Source organism: Dendrobates tinctorius, unplaced genomic scaffold (genome assembly GCF_039654945.1).
Source record: "Dendrobates tinctorius isolate UK_male_01 unplaced genomic scaffold, ASM3965494v1 ptg000034l, whole genome shotgun sequence".
Taxonomy (NCBI): Eukaryota; Metazoa; Chordata; class Amphibia; order Anura; family Dendrobatidae; genus Dendrobates; species Dendrobates tinctorius.
In genome coordinates this window covers 9,656,632-9,675,588 of record NW_027361702.1, presented here as the reverse complement: position 1 = coordinate 9,675,588, position 18,957 = coordinate 9,656,632, and the positions used below count along the sequence as shown (strand labels likewise).

The 18,957-nt window shown below is 43.2% G+C and overlaps 1 protein-coding gene across 3 annotated transcripts in view; it reads left to right on the top strand.

Moving 5' to 3' along the window:
• The window catches only part of DRP2 (dystrophin related protein 2), a 227,894-nt gene that overhangs the window by 90,864 nt on the left and 118,073 nt on the right, over window positions 1-18,957 (top strand). The window lies entirely within an intron of this gene.

Below are 18,957 nucleotides of genomic sequence, written 5' to 3'. Positions count from 1 at the left end.
ACACAGTGGCAGTAGTATAATCTTGGAATGAAGGAACAGGTGAAAGGAAGCTTGAGTCAAGGTTGGGAGCTCAATAATCTTGAAAGGAAAGAAGTCCAATGCCAACTTTAAGTAGAGTGTTCATTCAGGGTGGAGCCAATCAGGAACTCAGTGTGGAGACAATCAGGAACATCACAGGTACAAGTATCTGGGTTAGCAAGGAACTGTTTGAGCAAGCTGAATAGCTCAGAGGGAAGAGCTGCTGCCTGGTGCACGAGTCCTGACAACTTAAGTGGAATAAAACTCCAAAAAAAACAACAAAAAAGCAAAAATGAGCAATTAAACCTGTAAATGGTAATAATACTGTACATTTTAACGCTATTTTGATCAAAAAAGCATAAAAGCCATCCCACTGCGACAAGGTGCATCCATCGGGACAGTCCTAACCTCTCTTTAGTATTGAAACCTTACCATGTGTCAGATGATCCAGTGTGAATAAGGGCCGAGCAGGACAGGGCCAGACTGAGACACTAACTCATGGAAAGCTATACAGATAGAATAGTTAGCTCAGAAAGCAGAACCATGCCCCTGTTTGTACAAAGGACAAGAGCAAAATATTTAAAAACTGAGCTGGGGATTATAAGGTGGTCTACGTGCATAGTGTAAGAGCATTTCCACATTGTGGAAATTTCTTAGACAAAACCCAAGAAAAAAACAAAAATGAGCATATACCAATGGTTACTGCTAAAAGTGGTGGAACTGCGTGTCAGTGCATTTCTGTAATTATGATTTTATTCATACTTTTCGCTCCATGTTTTTAGGGAGGTGAGGTGTCAGAAAAACAGCAAATCTAATGTTATTTTTTATGGCATTCACTCTGTGTGATATTTTAAATCTGTCTCCCGGTTTTTTGCCACTCCATATGAGAGTAGCATGATGTAGGGACAGAGACCCTAATTCCAGTGATGTATCACTTACTTTACTAGGTGCTGCAGTTTTTATATAATTCCTGTTGTTTTTTGGTGCAGTTGTATCAGTTCTCTGAATGCTGTGCTCTGTATAACCCACTCGCACCACTGAATGGAAGCTTTAGAGCACACTGTGCATTTATTCAATACATTAATATAATTTTATACCAAGACTGGGCGGCTAGAGTAGCGTTGTGTAACGTTTTTGTGCTCAATTTTGTTTGTTTCACTCTTTGGGCAGTAGAGATTACCTGAGCGCTTGATATCTTTATACAAGTGGGTGCATAGTTCTTGATTCATGCTTTATACCTTTATTACTTTGTCTGGTTTTGCACATGCACCACAAAGAGTAGATGCAAACATCATGGTGGAGTTTTCCTTACCTTAAGGCCGGGGTCACACTAACCGACGCAAAATACGGTCCGTAGTTTACATGCGTAATACGGATGAATGACCTTTAAACAGTGCTCCGTATGTCATCCGTAAGCAAGGTGTGGTTGCGTATTTTGTGCATGTCAGCATCCGTATGTAATCCGTATGGCGAGATTTTCTGGGGAAATCAGACACGGAAAAAGACTTAGGCATCTTAGTCAATAAGAAGCTAAATTGGAGTGCCCAGTGTCAGGCAGCTGCCACCAAAGCAAATAGGGTCATGGGATGCATTAGAAGAGGTCTGGGGACACGAGATGAAAACATAATTCTCCCTCTGTACAAATCACTCGTCAGACCACACTTGGACTATTGTGTGCAGTTTTGGACGCCGGTGCTCAAGAAAGACATTACTGAACTTGAAAGGGTTCAAAGGTGGGCTACTAAAATGATAAATGGAGTTGGTTCACTACAATTCCCAGTAAGGTTATCAAAATTAGGTCTATTTACTCTAGAAAAGAGAAGACTTAGGGGAGACCTAATATATATGTACAAGTATATCAGAGGGCAATACAGAGATCTCTCCAATGAACTGTTTGTACCAAGGACTGTGACAAGAACAAGGGGGCATTCTCTGCGTTTGGAGGAAAGACAATTTCTGCACCGGCATAGAAGAGGGTTCTTCACTGTAAGAGCAGTGAGGCTCTGGAATTCTCTTCCTGAGGAAGTGGTGATGGCCAACTCACTGAATGAATGTAAGAAAGGAATGGATGCTTTTCTTGTGAGTAACAGTATAGAAGGTTACGAATAACAGAATATTATAGGTAGATGGTTGACCCAGCTTAGGGGAAGGAATTTTTTTCCCTATGGAGAAAATTGGCTTCTACTCTGTGGGTTTTTTGCTTTCCCCAGGATCAACAATGCAGAACAGCTGCACTAAAAATAGGCTGAACTAGATGGACATAGGGTCTTCCTTCAGCCTTCAAAACTATGTTACTATGTTACTTCAGAGTTCCTCAATAAATCTCTGGACCTGTTGGATACCAGCCATTGTCGTCCCTGGATGTGTTCTTGGACATTCATGCTGTGGAGCTATGTCTGTCGGGAGTTCCTTATATTGTATTGATGCATTGTTTGATTATTGGGAGGTTTGCAAAAAAAAAAAGGGGGGGGCTTGCCTTACCTTTGGAGGTTCCTTTATCCAATAATATATTGTCATATATTTTGTTGTTGTCATTAAACATTAGAAGACTCTATGTAGTTTCTTATTGGGCTCATGAGGACAGTGTTGTCTAAAGGTATTAGGATAAAATGAAATTTTGGAGTGGCGTTCATCCAATCTTTTTAAGGGTGGTTTGGTATGGATGGGTTGGTTGGCGGATAACTTTGTCTCTGCCTAAAGGGACGAAAATGGAGGGTTTTTTTCCCCTAGGCTTAAAATTACATGACCTCGTTTATTAGGATGGGTCTGTCCTGGAATATTATCATAGCCCTGGTGAGCTACATATATATATATATTTATTGGTGCTCCTTTTTGGGCTATGTTTAATCCGCTTATTATAGTGGACTTTGAGAGGGATAATTGGATAGTAGCCTTTGGCATTTCTTGGATAACTATTGATGCCTTTCTATTAAAATAGGTGGTTATTTTGTATACCCTTCATTTATATATAAGTATTATGATCTCTCTCTTATGTTGATTCTTATGGATTCTGCCACACTATGGTGTGGCCCGTCTTAATTGTCTGTGGCCAAATTGGATCTTTGGTAGAGATTTTACGTGCACGGAGAAAAGAATACACAAGACAAGGTGTATCATGTCAATATGATTCTTCTCTGTCTTTAATTCAGAGTGCGCAGCTTTTATAACAGAAATTATGCTATCTCATTGTGTTACATCAACAGTGCATTTCCAAGGTACTGTTTACTGTTCCCATATCGGTACACAATCACTATGTACATCTCTAAGTTACCGTTTACTGTTCCCATGTGTTACACAATCACCGTGTACATAAGTATTGTTCTTTAGCCCGATCCACCCAGTATTGCGGTTTTACATGAAGCCTAGGTGGGTCATACACAGAAATAATTCAGCAGAGAATCAGAAGTATCTTAAAGCAACATGATCCTAATATTCAGCAAAGCGTCTATATAGTGGTACAGTTTTGATTCTTGTAGAAATAAACTGAAGAAAGCATTGGCCAGGTCAATCACCATAAACCATAGAAAAATAAATAGAATTGATTAAAAAAAAACATAGTGTGTGGGTTTGGTACCATAGATGTGTTCAGTACTATAACTTCATAGAAATAATTACAAATTATGAAATCGAGGGTGAATATTGCAATTTCCTTGACAGCAGGGCTACTGGCTTCGGCCCCACCTTTACAAACTGGATTTTCAGCCTGCCAATATTGAGTCTGGGATCAGTGCCATTAGTTCAATGTCCACATGATCTACAGATGTGTCCTGTAAAAAGAAAAGACTACATACTTCTTCAGCAAGTAGATCAATGTCCCTGATTACTCTTCTGATTGCATCGGGACCCACCAGGAATTTGAGAGGAGTATCCTCAACCTCTGTCTGGGTGAGAGATGTTGTTTCTCTATTGTATTTTTGTGAGGGGGGCAGTAAGAGTATACGTACTTTCATGGGTTGTGGAATCAGTATGCCAATACCCTATTAAAATCTGGAGCTCGGTATTGGTGGGTGTCAAGCTTCTTCCAACTTGGAACTAATTTGCATTTCAAATCTGAGATCCAGAAACTTTTTGTTACATTGGTGGAAGAAATTATCCACAGGTTCTCCTTTTCCCTGCATGACATCCTGGAGAATGGGGGTCTGGCAAGCTGCTTACTAGGGTATCTGTCTCCTGGTATTTTCAGGAGTCCTTGCATGTAGTAGATTGTGTACAAAAGTATGAGCTTTGAGGCTTAAAAGATGATGATGATAATTATGTCCCCTCACCATATAACGATAAATACTGTAGATTATCAGTCTGAGCTATTTATTTCCTGTCTCCTCCTGTTCTGTTTAATTATATACCTCCATGTCATATTCATCTTTTTCTTCATTATTCTTTTCATAAACTACATTAATTAATAAACCTATAATGGATGCTGGACAGGATGTAGCATAAGGCGTGCCATCTATATAAATAGTTGGAAAGAAGGTACGGCTCTTTGGCTTGCTCATCTGACAGTCAGAACAAGTCTCACGATATTCTGCATTCTGTGTTTGACGGCTGGCACACGTCCAGTCATCGGGAATGTATATAGAAGTATAAATGAATGTAATGCAGATATTGCAACTGACATCTTCCTGTGTAAATATTTGTTTTGCACAAAATTCAGCAATCTTGTTATATTCCTCTCCTCATCCCTTTTTTCCTAACTTCCTCTGCCATCTTATAAAATGCTTCAGGGTCCTGTAACACCTCATAACACCTGAGGCTGGGACGCTGCTCTCTACTCATTAACACATTCTTCTATCCCTTCTTATCTAATGCTCCTCCCCTCGGGATCGGAGGGTTTCTTAACTTACATTTTCTTCCTCACTCCACTATGGGTCATATCTGTCTTATAGATATCGACTGACCGCTCCCACCCATTCTATCATCTGAATTCTGAGTATATCTGAAAAACATATGTATGTGTGCGTCTTGAAACAAATTCTCACGGGGTTATGAACAGTGGGATATGTGACTGTAAAAGCTGTATGTACTCCTTATGTCCGAGTAAAGGGGTCTTCAGTGAACATAGTGATGTCTAGCTATCTTGAACACAGTAATATAGGGAATTAACAAACAACTAACACCAGAGTATTTCACAAATCTTGTGTATCCAGAAACTGCGTAGTATAAAAATACCTTATAAATTGTTAAAATTTCTGTTTCCTCAAAACTTTCGCTCTAAAACATTTCAAAGAAAACCATCTCATAGAGAAATATAGTGACATTAGTAAAACAATAACTAAAAAGTAACAATAGACCTCGTATCTCACAGAGATATCTGTACAAATCAAGCAATTACCATTCAAGTAATTCTCTTTCTACCTGAAACAACTAACCTTATAATTATAGTATGCAGAACAAAACTAGTTTAACCAATTCTCTAATTTCACAACATATATATATATATATATATATATATATATATATATATGTATACACACATAGAATGCATTCAAAAATTTTAACCACATGCTAGTACGCCTCCTGCCGGCAAATCATACACACTACAAAAGACGAAAGACAATAAATTTAAAACTGGTACTGACATCAAATACTGCGAATCCTTGACACCAAAACAATTCGCAATTTACCTATCCATATGCCAGCCTGATTTGTAGAGGTGAAAAATCTACACCTGGGCAAACCATACTTTTCAGGGAGAGAGCAATCACTCAGTCACATCAACACGGTAATTGAAATTACCCTTCCACCCATATAACTTATGAACCTATGCTGCAGCTAAAACACCATCACCTTAGCCAGGTGATGTCCGGTGGGAACCCCGCAAGAAGTCATCAACCACTTAGAGGTTGGAAAATCACTCAGAGTAATCAAGCCCCTACTCCCACTTGCCCACTGGGAGAGACACAGTTCAGACTTCTGCGATCATCGGTCAAGCCGAGAGCAGGACCGGAACCAGAGTGACAGTGAATTTGCTCAGTGCGTCTCCCTATCTATATTTTTTTTCCTTTTCAGGCTGGCTGAGGTAACAATCACGTATGCAAACAACCAAAACAGCAAAGCAGAGAGGCAAAGCAGATAAGGCAGACAATTAAGGAAATCGTGACCAGGGTGGGTTTTTGGTGCTAGGACTTGTAGTAAATAGTGGTAATCACCTCTAGATAGGTGGTTGATATTTCAGCAGAGGGGGAAAAATAGTAATCACCTCTTTCCTTAAAAATATATATATATATGCCGTGTCATTCACGTCACCGGGCCCAGTTTATACCGTGGGCGTATGGCCGGACGTGAGCACCTATATGTGTATATATATAATATACAGTGGGGCAAAAAAGTATTTAGTCAGTCAGCAATAGTGCAAGTTCCACCACTTAAAAAGATGAGAGGCGTCTGTAATTTACATCATAGGTAGACCTCAACTATGGGAGACAAACTGAGAAAAAAAAATCCAGAAAATCACATTGTCTGTTTTTTTTTCATTTTATTTGCATATTATGGTGGAAAATAAGTATTTGGTCAGAAACAAAATTTCATCTCAATACTTTGTGATATATCCTTTGTTGGCAATGACAGAGGTCAAACGTTTTCTGTAAGTCTTCACAAGGTTGCCACACACTGTTGTTGGTATGTTGGCCCATTCCTCCATGCAGATCTCCTCTAGAGCAGTGATGTTTTTGGCTTTTCGCTTGGCAACACGGACTTTCAACTCCCTCCAAAGGTTTTCTATAGGGTTGAGATCTGGAGACTGGCTAGGCCACTCCAGGACCTTGAAATGCTTCTTACGAAGCCACTCCTTCGTTGCCCTGGCGGTGTGCTTTGGATCATTGTCATGTTGAAAGACCCAGCCACGTTTCATCTTCAATGCCCTTGCTGATGGAAGGAGGTTTGCACTCAAAATCTCACGATACATGGCCCCATTCATTCTTTCATGTACCCGGATCAGTCGTCCTGGCCCCTTTGCAGAGAAACAGCCCCAAAGCATGATGTTTCCACCACCATGCTTTACAGTAGGTATGGTGTTTGATGGATGCAACTCAGTATTCTTTTTCCTCCAAACACGACAAGTTGTGTTTCTACCAAACAGTTCCAGTTTGGTTTCATCAGACCATAGGACATTCTCCCAAAACTCCTCTGGATCATCCAAATGCTCTCTAGCAAACTTCAGACGGGCCCGGACATGTACAGGCTTAAGCAGTGGGACACGTCTGGCACTGCAGGATCTGAGTCCATGGTGGCGTAGTGTGTTACTTATGGTAGGCCTTGTTACATTGGTCCCAGCTCTCTGCAGTTCATTCACTAGGTCCCCCCGCGTGGTTCTGGGATTTTTGCTCACCGTTCTTGTGATCATTCTGACCCCACGGGGTGGGATTTTGCGTGGAGCACCAGATCGAGGGAGATTATCAGTGGTCTTGTATGTCTTCCATTTTCTAATTATTGCTCCCACAGTTGATTTCTTCACTCCAAGCTGGTTGGCTATTGCAGATTCAGTCTTCCCAGCCTGGTGCAGGGCTACAATTTTGTTTCTGGTGTCCTTTGACAGCTCTTTGGTCTTCACCATAGTGGAGTTTGGAGTCAGACTGTTTGAGGGTGTGCACAGGTGTCTTTTTATACTGATAACAAGTTTAAACAGGTGCCATTACTACAGGTAATGAGTGGAGGAAAGAGGAGACTCTTAAAGAAGAAGTTACAGGTCTGTGAGAGCCAGAAATCTTGATTGCTTGTTTCTGACCAAATACTTATTTTCCACCATAATATGCAAATAAAATGAAAAAAAAAACAGAAAATGTGATTTTCTGGATTTTTTTTTCTCAGTTTGTCTCCCATAGTTGAGGTCTACCTATGATGTAAATTACAGACGCCTCTCATCTTTTTAAGTGGTGGAACTTGCACTATTGCTGACTGACTAAATACTTTTTTGCCCCACTGTATATAACTTCTTCGACCGTCTAAGGTCGGAACCAGGGTGATAATCCAGTGGAAACACCCCCTTTGTACTCTGCTCTGTATGCTTCTAGTAGCCCTAGTGCAGTTTGAAATAGTTTTTAACAGATACTTGACAGATTCTAGATACACCCTCTGAATTGGTTAGACCGGACAATACACACAGACAATTAAGGAATTATATACCTGACCGGGTCCGTAGGCTCAGGACTTTCAAACGTGGTCAGTTTAAGGGTTCAGAGAAGACAGCCAACTATCTCCTCCCAGCCGGACGTGAATACAGAAGGGTAGGTAAGATGATATATTTTCTCACCAGGTCTCGAGCTGCAGCCTCGTCCTGCTGGAAAGACGTCCGTCCTGGGGGAGATTTTGTTGCGGCTGTGATCATCTGGTATCGTCCTGAGCCCCACTGTTTGAGCGCCAACTGTTGATTCTTATGGATTCTGCCACACTATGGTGTGGCCCATCTTAATTGTCTGTGGCCAAATTGGATCTTTGGTAGAGATTTTACGTGCACGGAGAAAAGAATACACAAGACAAGGTGTATCATGTCAATATGATTCTTCTCTGTCTTTAATTCAGAGTGCGCAGCTTTTATAACAGAAATTATGCTATCTCATTGTGTTACATCAACAGTGCATTTCCAAGGTACTGTTTACTGTTCCCATATCGGTACACAATCACTATGTACATCTCTAAGTTACCGTTTACTGTTCCCATGTGTTACACAATCACCGTGTACATAAGTATTGTTCTTTAGCCCGATCCACCCTAGTCCACCCAGTATTGCGGTTTTACATGAAGCCTAGGTGGGTCATACACAGAAATAATTCAGCAGAGAATCAGAAGTATCTTAAAGCAACATGATCCTAATATTCATCAAAGCGTCTATATAGTGGTACAGTTTTGATTCTCGTATATATTCATATGCCATATATTCTCCCCTTAACACTTACAGCCTTATTATCATTGGGTACTATTTTGTACCTTTCCCCCTTTCCCCCCTTTTTCCTTCCCCTTTTCTTTTTCATCCTAGCTTTTGATACAAATAGCCTTTTTGGTATTTACAGTATTTTTCCACATCCTTATATCTCTGGTATTATACCAGAGGCAAAATGGATTTCAGACTAATCTTTGGGGGTTGCCGTCTCAATGATTCTCCTTATCACCGATCATGGTATCATCCTATAGGTGAAGATCTTCATATTGTTTTGTCTTGTGTTGTGGTCCTCCCTCTTGTATATTTGTATTGTTTTGTGTTTATGTATGTCTGTTTTCTGTATGTTTACAAGCTCCCAGGAGCGGCGCGTGCATTTGTTTATTTACCAGCGCTAACTCGTGCTGGTGATGGCAATATATACGCAGCTTTAGTGCGCCTCAACAATTTTAACCTGCGTTCCACTGGACGCAGGCGCACAGGTTCAGTGCGACACAAGCACGCTGACCTGCGTTCCACTGGACGCAGGCGCAGTGGGGCTGGCGTTCTGGATTCATTGCATGCTCCTATGGCACATGCGGGTTGCGGCGACACCGCCAGCTTATGTTTAATAATGGCCTACATGCGTGGCTGCCATGGATCTTGTTCACGTGACCGGGACGCCGGTTACATGTTTCCTGCTCTGGTTGTTTCACAGAGGGGGTTTTTCCACAGTGCACGGTAACGCCCTTACGGATTTTTGCAAGGTATTTAAAGCCCCCTGGATCACTTTTCTGTTACTTTTCCTGACGGAGCCGTACGGGTTACGGCGATCCGCGTGGGGTAATGGTCCTGGGTATGGCATCCATACATCTGCACTTTTATTGTGGCTATTGATTTCTTATGGCGGTGTTTGATACTGTTTGGCCTCATTGTATGCTTCGGCACTATTGATATTTAGAAGGTCAAACCTTTTTCCTCTCTTTCTTGTTATTTGGGCTTATCAGGGTCCTGGTATTAAAGCCTCATTATATGGATGGTTGCATTGGTTGCTTCACTCCACCTAGGGGCTGTGTTTTGGTTCAGGGTTATATGGTCCTCATGAGCCTAGGAATAGGGAGGGTGATTGCCATATCGCCACAGTGTGGTCAGATTATATACACACATTAGAATTGCATACGTGGATAATATTCTGTATTAATATGTATCGTGTATATTTTGGATGCCATAATTGTGTGATTTTATCATGTTTTTATTGTGTATAACTCTTTTGTATCAATAAAATTACTTGTTTCAGTCTTATTATATTTGGTGCAGTGTGCGCTTTGTTTGCAGGGGTACTTTCCTTGCTTTTTCCTCATAGTCATTTTCCTCTGCTGCGACACCTGGCCATATCATTGAAATTGTTATTTTGCACAGTTCAGTGCGCCCATAATTGCTTTTGGTGTTTGTATTGTACAGGGACATATCTGTGAGTCATTTGCATGGGGTGGACCACCACTTGCTTCTTCCTGTTCCCATCCCTTGATTGACTGGTCTATCTCTATGTGCGTGGGCAGGGACATACCTATGAATCACTGTCATCAGTTGGTAGTCCATCAGGATCTCTTTGTCATCTACATTGTGCCTATTTTAATGAATTTATTATTAAAGACGAAGTCTTTACCTTTCCACTCTGGAGAAGCAACTTTCTTTCATACTGGCACCGTTTGGGTACCCTGCGGCTTCTCTTCACTCCCACCGCTTGATTGACAGGTCTCTCCCTGTGTACGTGTACAGGAACATACCGGCAATGCACCGGATCGACCACCGATGGCTTCTCCCTGCTCCCACCCCTTGATTGACTGGTCTCTCTCTGTATGTGTGGGCAGGGACATACCAGTAAGGCACTGGCATCGATTGGGTACCCTGCGGCTTCTCCCCACTCTGACCCCTTGATTGACAGGTCTTTCCCTATGTGTGTGTACAGGAACATACCTGTGAGTTACTGTTATCAGGTGGACCCCTGGCAGCTTTTAAAGTATGTTTTTCTCAGAAATGCTGCATTGTCTCAGGGTCAAACATACATGGCCAAAATCATACAGGCAGTGCCTGATACAGGCTGCCGGGTTTCGGGCAGCATGTATCAGTTGTTTTGTTGGAAGAAGACAAAAATTCCATTGAATTCAACTTATAACTTGTTGATCCAGAGGAAATAAAAAACACCATGAGGCATATTTTAAATACCTCATATTAGGAGTAAGGCCAGCGTCACACTAGAGAGCAATACGGACGAGTGAGAGGCGTTAAAACCACGCATTGCACACGGACCAATGATTCTCTATGGGTCAGCTCCCAACTGGCGTATATTTCTCGGGCGTATTTTACGGGCCAAGACAATCGCAGCATACTGTGACTGTCAGCATATTACGCCTGTAAAACGTCAGTGCAAGCCTATGGGGGCGCAAAAAAATACGGATTACACACGGACCAGACGTGTGACTTGCGAGAAATACGCATCGGTGTCCTTTAACAACCGCTGGCAATTCATTTTGCGAGACAATAAAATCACACTGACATGTTTAATAACAAAATGAAAGAATAGATCTAGACACATAGAATACATATATACATATATATATGTCATTGAGACACATATATATTTACCGTATATACTCGTGTATAAGCCGACCCGTGTATAAGCCGACCCCCCTAATTTTGCCACAAAAAACTGGGAAAACTTATTGGCTCGTGTATAAGCCGAGGGTGGAATCCATAGACTATGCCCTCATATGCTGCTCCATAGTTTATGCCCCCATATGCTGCTCCATAGATTATGCCCCCATATGCTGCTCCATAGAATATGCCCCCATATGCTGCTCCATAGAATATGGCCCCATATGCTGCTCCATAGAATATGCCCCCATATGCTGCTCCATAGATTATGCCCCCATATGCTTCTCCATAGTTTATGCCCCCCATATTCTGCCCCATAGACTATACCCCCATATGCTGCTCCATAGACTATGCCCTCATATACTGCTCCATAGACTATGCCCCCATATGCTGCTCCATAGAATATACCCCCATATGCTGCCCCATAGAATATACCCCATATGCTGCTCCATAGAATATGCCTCCATATGCTGCCCCATAGAATATGCCCCATATGCTGCTCCCATAGAATATGCCCCATATGCTGCTCCATAGAATATGCCCCCATATGCTGCCCCATAGAATATGTCCCATATGCTGCTCCATAGAATGTGCCTCCATATGCTGCCCCATAGAATATGCCCCATATGCTGCCCCATATGCTGCTCCATAGAATATGCCCCATATGCTGCCCCATAGAATATGGCCCATATGCTGCTCCATAGAATGTGCCCCCATATGCTGCCCCATAGAATATGCCCCATATGCTGCTCCATAGATTGTGCCCCCATATGCTGCCCCATAGAATATGCCCCATATGCTGCCCCATAGAATATGCTCCATATGCTGCTCCATAGAATATGCCCCCATATGCTGCCCCATAGAATATACCCCCATATGCTGCCCCATAGAATATACCCCATATGCTGCTCCATAGAATATGCCTCCATATGCTGCCCCATAGAATATGCCCCATATGCTGCTCCCATAGAATATGCCCCATATGCTGCTCCATAGAATATGCCCCCATATGCTGCCCCATAGAATATGTCCCATATGCTGCTCCATAGAATGTGCCTCCATATGCTGCCCCATAGAATATGCCCCATATGCTGCCCTATATGCTGCTCCATAGAATATGCCCCATATGCTGCCCCATAGAATATGGCCCATATGCTGCTCCATAGAATGTGCCCCCATATGCTGCCCCATAGAATATGCCCCATATGCTGCTCCATAGATTGTGCCCCCATATGCTGCCCCATAGAATATGCCCCATATGCTGCCCCATAGAATATGCTCCATATGCTGCTCCATAGAATATGCCCCCATATGCTGCCCCATAGAATATGCCCCCATATGCTGCTCCATAGAATATGCCCCCATATGCTGCCCCGAAGTCTATGCCCCCATAAAATGCTTCATAGATTATGCCCCCATATGCTGCCCCATAGATTATGCCCCCATATGCTGCTCCAAAAACTATGCCCCATATGCTGCCCCATAGAATATGCCCCATATGCTGCTCCATAGAATATGCCCTCATATACTGCTCCATAGGCTATGCCCCCATATGCTGCCCCGTAGAATATGACCCATATGCTGCCCCATAGAATATGCCCCATATGCTGCTCCATAGACTATGCCCCCATGTGCTGCTCCATAGACTATGCCCCCATATGCTGCTCCATAGAATATGACCCATATGCTGCCCCATAGACTATGCCCTCATATACTGCTCCATAGACTATGCCCCCATATGCTGCCCCATAGAATATGCCAAATATGCTGCTCCATAGACTATGCCCCCATATGCTGCCCCATAGACTATGCCCCCTTATACTGCTCCATAGACTATGCCCCCATATGCTGCCCCATAGAATATGCCCCCATATGCTGCCCCATAGACTATGCCCCCATATACTGCTCCATAGACTATGCCCTCATATACTGCTCCATAGACTATGCTGTTGTGAGTTCATTTTCCCCCTTCACCATTGAGGTCTGATGAACTCCCTCTTCTAGTGAAGGAAGGTAGTGAGGCTGATTACCAAGCACCTGAGCTGGATCATGATGACTGGGTGACGGGAATTGCTGACTGGATATAAGGCAGCTGATGCCCTTCTGCCTGGCTGGTGATTTCTCTGAGGGATTCTAGGAGACCAGTCTGATTCCTGCTCCTCAAAAGCTAAGTTTTTCTGCTCTGCTTTTTGCATTTGTGTTTTGGTTTTGTTTTGCATTGTTTTTCTGGATTTTGCCATTCCCTGCTGGGGTGAGCTGAATTCCTTTTTGCCTTTTTGCTCTGTCTTCAGAAAATACCTGAGTACTGATATAGTCTTTTTGAAGCCTAGCGTCTTCAGGGCTTTTTTTTCCCTGTCTGTCTGTTGGCTCATGTTTTGATAGGGTGTTTGTGCGGATTGCAGACAGCAGCTTTTCTATCCTGTCTATCATTTGCTCAGCCTATCTTTCTGTCTGTGTTAGTGTTTTTTCATCTTGCTTCACCGTCATTATATGTTGGGGGCTGCCTATTGCTTTGGGGTCTGCTCTGGGGCAGTTTAGATTTCCCTTTCTGTCTTTAGGCTATTTATCTCTCTGGCTGTGATCGAGGGGTCTAGGGCACCGTAGGAACCCCCCACGGCTACTGCTAGTTGTTGTTGATAGGTTTAGGGGTCTGCAATCCGATAGCTGCCAACTTCTCTGGTTTTCTGGACTTAGCTAGTATTTCTGTTTTTGCCTCCTACGGTGACTCATTCATAACAGAATCACCAGCCATACCGCAGATCCTAGGGTACTCAATAGCAGGAAAGAATTGTAAAAAAAAAAAAAAAAAAATTGTGTATATTTTTTCCTCTATATCTCTGAGACCGTAGGGGGAATTTTTTTTTTCTCTCAATGGAGATAAAGCAATTGTCTGATTGTGTGGAGCAGCTCGCTGCAGAAGTGTGGGGAATTTCCACCTACCTTGCTCATTCACATGCTGCTGAACCAAAGATCCCTACTCCTGATGTGTTTTTTGGGGATCGGTCTAAATTTTTGAATTTCAAAAATAATTGTAAATTATTTTTTGCCTTGAAGCCTAACTCGTCAGGGAGCTCCGCGCAGCAGGTTAAAATTGTCATCTCTTTGCTGCGTGGCGATCCCCAGGATTGGGCGTTTTCTTTGAAACCAGATGATCCTATTCTGACTAATGTGAACACATTTTTTCAAGCCTTGGGGTTGTTGTATGATGAACCTAATGCTATTGATCAGGCTGAAAAGACCCTGTTGGCATTGAGCCAGGGTCGAGATTCTGCAGAATTGTACTGTCAAAAATTCCGAAAGTGGGCGGTCCTTACTACCTGTAATGATAATGCCTTGGCAGCTCTCTTTCGGAAGGGTTTGTCAGAAGCCGTAAAAGATACTATGGTGGGATTTCCTGTTCCCTCTGGTCTTGACGATTCTATGTCATTAGCCATTCAGGTTGATCGGCGTTTACGTGAACGCAGGACTGCACGAGAGGTATTGCCACCTGTTGAACAAGTGTCTGAACCTATGCAATGTGATAGAGTTTTGTCCAGGGAGCAACATCAGGAGTTCAGAAGGCGTAATAAACTGTGTTTTTTTTTGTGGAGATGCCTCGCATATTATTTCTTTCTGTCCTAAACGAGAGAAACGTTTTGCACACACGTTTTCTGTGGGTGGTTTTCAACCTAAGTTTCTTCTGGCAATTACTCTGATCTGCTCCCTGTCCACATTTTCCGCCAAGGCTTTTGTGGATTCGGGAGCAGCCCTGAACCTAATGGACTTGGATTTTGCTACACGTTGTGGATTTCCTATGACACCTCTGCGGACGCCTATCCCTTTGAGGGGGATTGATGCTACTCCTTTGGCGAAGAATAAACCTCAGTTTTGGACCCAGGTGGTAATGCGGGTCGCCCCAGACCATCAAGAAAATTGCGGATTTTTGGTGTTGCATAATTTGCATGATACCATTGTTCTGGGGTTTCCCTGGTTGCAAATTCATAATCCAGTTTTGGATTGGAAATCTGTGTCTGTGGTGAGTTGGGGTTGTCGATGTGCCCTTAGTGAGGCTCCGGTTTTTTCCACCTCTCCTCAGTCGCATGATGTTCCTGACTATTTGGCGGACTTTTATGATGTATTTAGTGACAATGAGTCTGCGTCTTTGCCTCCTCATAGGAGTTATGACTGTGCTATTGAACTGAGCAGGGGGGGAAATTTCCCAAGGGTCGGCTCTTCAATTTATCTGTACCCGAGCACGAGGCTATGCGATCCTATATTAAGGAGGCGTTGGAGAAGGGTCATATTAGACCATCCTCTTCACCCTTAGGTGCTGTTTTTTTTTTTGTGGCCAAAAAGGATGGTTCATTAAGGCCTTGTACTGATTATCGTGCCCTCAACAAAATTACTATTAAATATCAGTATCCGTTACCCCTGATTTCAGATCTATTCTCCAGAGTTAAAGGTGCTTGCTGGTTTACCAAGCTTGACCTCAGGGGGCGTATAATCTTATCCGCATTAAGCATGGGGATGAATGGAAGACGGCGTTTAATACTCCGGAGGGACATTTTGAGTACCTGGTGATGCCTTTTGGGCTCACTAATGCCTCTTCTGTCTTCCAGTGCTTCATGAACGACATTTTCCGAGACTTTGTGGATAAATTTTTGATTATCTATCTGGATGATATTTTGATCTTCTCCAAGGATTGGGATTCTCATGTGGAACATGTTCGGACTGTGTTCCGGATCTTGAGGGAGAATTCCCTGTATGTCAAAGGATCGAAATGCCTTTTTGGGGTACAGAGGATTTCATTTTTGGGATTTATTTTGTCTCCATCAACTATTGAAATGGACCCGGCCAAGGTACAGGCCATTTATGATTGGGTTCAGCCCACTTCTTTGAAGGCCTTCCAGAAGTTTTTGGGTTTTGCTAATTTTTATCGGAAATTTATAGCAAAATTGTCTAGTATTGCCAAGCCATTGACTGATCTGACTAAGAAGGGTGCTGATGTGTTGAGTTGGTCTCCGGAGGCTGTTTCTTCCTTTCAGGAGCTGAAGCGAAGATTCACTTCTGCCCCGGTTTTGCGGCAACCTGATGTCTCACTCCCGTTCCAGGTAGAGGTGGACGCTTCTGAGATTGGTGCAGGAGCTGTTTTGTCCCAAAAGGATCCTGTAACATCTAAAATGAATCCCTGTGCTTTCTTTTCCCGAAAGTTCTCCCCATCTGAACGTAACTATGATGTGGGGAATCGGGAACTGTTAGCCATGAAATGGGCATTTGAGGAGTGGAGACATTGGTTGGAGGGAGCTAAACATCAAGTTGTGGTCCTCACTGACCACAAGAATTTGATTTACCTGGAGTCGGCCAAACGCTTGAACCCTAGACAGGCTAGGTGGGCCTTGTTTTTTACACGTTTTGATTTTGTGGTCTCTTTTCTTCCTGGCACTAAGAATGTCAAGGCTGATGCTCTCTCTAGGAGCTTCTTTGCTGATTCTCCTGTGGTGACCAAGCCTGCTACCATCTTAGGCGAAGGGGTAGTTCTTTCTGCCATCTCGCCCGATTTGAGACGTGCTCTGGAAGAGATCCAGGAGGACAAACCTGAGCGTTGTCCCAGTGGAAAGTTGTATGTTCCTGACCAGTGGAAGAAGAGAGTGATGTCTGAAGTTCATTGCTCTGCATTGGCTGGTCATCCAAGTATTTTTGGTACTAGAGATCTGCGTGATGTCAGGAATTTTGTGCAGTCCTGTGGGACTTCCTCCCGGTCTAAATCTTGTTCTCGCTCTAGTGGGTTGTTGATGCCTTTGCCGGTCCCCAGGAGGCCATGGACCCATATTTCAATGGATTTCATCTCTGATATGCCTATCTCTCAGAGAATGACTGTTATTTGGGTGATTTGTGATAGGTTCTCTAAGATGGTTCATCTTGTACCACTCCCTAAGTTGCCATCCTCCTCTGAGTTGGTGCCCCTGTTTTTGCAACAGGTGGTTCGCTTGCACGGGATTCCTGAGAACATTGTATCTGACAGAGGAGTTCAGTTTTTGTCTAGATTTTGGAGGACTTTCTGTTCCAAGCTGGGAATTCAGTTGTCCTTCTCCTCTGCGTTTCACCCTCAGACCAATGGGCAGACGGAGAGAACAAACCAGACCTTGGAGTCGTATTTGAGATGCTTTATTTCCGCTGATCAGGATGATTGGGTTTCATTTTTGCCCTTGGCCGAATTTGCTTTAAATAATAGAGCTAGTTCTGCCACTTTGATGTCACCTTTTTTTTGTAACTTTGGGTTTCATCCTTGATTTTCTTCAGGGCAGGTGGAGCCTTCTGCCTGCCCAGGTGTTGACACTGTGGTGGAGAGAATGCACCAGATCTGGGACCAACTGGTGGATAAGTTATCTCTCTACCAGGAAAATGCCCAGCGGTTTTCCAACCGACATAGGACCATTGGTCCCCAGTTTAAGGTGGGTGATATGGTTTGGTTATCATCAAAAAATATCGCTATGAAGGTGGCTTCTCCTAAGTTTAAGCCTAGATTTATTGGACCTTACAAGATTTTGGAGATTATTAATCCGGTCTCTTTTCGGTTGGCTCTTCCTGTCACATTTAAAATCCATAATGTGTTTCATAAGTCCTTGTTGAAGAGGTTTGTTGAACCAGGAGTTCCTGGGGTGGCACCTCCGGACCCTGTATTGGTTGAAGGTAACATGGAATATGAGGTAGAGAAGATACTGGATTCCCGTCTGGCTAGACGGAGACTCCAGTATTTGGTTAAGTGGAAGGGTTATGGTCAGGAGGATAACTCCTGGGTCTCTGCCTCTGATATTCATGCCAAAAGATTGGTGGGTGCCTTTCATCGGGCTCACCCTGATCGCCCTGGTGGCGTGGTTGAGGGTTCGGTGACCCCTCCTCAAGGGGGAGGTACTGTTGTGAGTTCATTTTCCCCTTCACCATTGAGGTCTGATGAACTCCCTCTTCTGGTGAAGGAAGGGAGTGAGGCTGATTACCAAGCACCTGAGCTGGATCATGATGACTGGGTGACGGGAATTGCTGACTGGATATAAGGTAGCTGACGCCCTTCTGCCTGGCTGGTGATTTCTCTGAGGGATTCTAGGAGACCAGTCTGATTCCTGCTCCTCTAAAGCTAAGTTTTTCTGCTCTGCTTTTTGCATTTGTGTTTTGGTTTTGTTTTGCATTGTTTTTCTGGATTTTGCCATTCCCTGCTGGGGTGAGCTGAATTCCTTTTTGCCTTTTTGCTGTCTTCAAATACCTGAGTACTGATATAGTCTTTTTGAAGCTTAGCGTCTTCAGGGCTTTTTTTTCCCTGTCAGTCTGTTGGCTCATGTTTTGATAGGGTTTTTGTGCGGATTGCAGACAGCAGCTTTTCTATCCTGTCCTAGTTAGTTAGCTTGGGCCCCATCATTTGCTCAGCCTATCTTTCTATCTGTGTTAGTGTTTTTTCATCTTGC